This window comes from Epinephelus moara, chromosome 13 (assembly GCF_006386435.1).
Source record: "Epinephelus moara isolate mb chromosome 13, YSFRI_EMoa_1.0, whole genome shotgun sequence".
In the NCBI taxonomy this organism is placed as follows: Eukaryota; Metazoa; Chordata; class Actinopteri; order Perciformes; family Serranidae; genus Epinephelus; species Epinephelus moara.
In genome coordinates this window covers 4,374,574-4,375,077 of record NC_065518.1, presented here as the reverse complement: position 1 = coordinate 4,375,077, position 504 = coordinate 4,374,574, and positions in this window count along the sequence as shown.

The window sequence follows — 504 nt, the reverse complement described above, 5'->3', positions numbered from 1 at the left end:
TTTTCAAAATGAGAGCAAGAAACTCAAATTAAATTTTCGTATGGAGGCGGCCCCCTGAGGTCCTGAAAGATGATTAAAAGAAGATAATTGCACACACACACAAGAAAATATCTTGTGCTCACAAGTCATTCTGTCGCACAGAACAAAAACAATCTTGAGCATGCAAAATATGATCTTGTTCTTATTTTGCAAACACAAGTTATTATCTTGTTTGCACATACGATATTATCTTTAATGCGCAATAATGTTTGAATAAATTATCTCACAGAAAATAAACGATCTTGTTCACACAAGATATCCTGTATTGTGCATGAAAGACATAACCTTGTTCACAAAAAGTATTTATTTGAGCTTGCGAGACACGATTTTTAATCTTCAGGGAAGAAGTTATTATTCATTATTCATTCATTCATTCATTCATTATTCATATCGCAGCGGTGCCTGGACAGCGTGACGTGTGTGGTTGTGCTGCTGCCGTGGTCCTGCCAGATGCCTCCTGCTGCT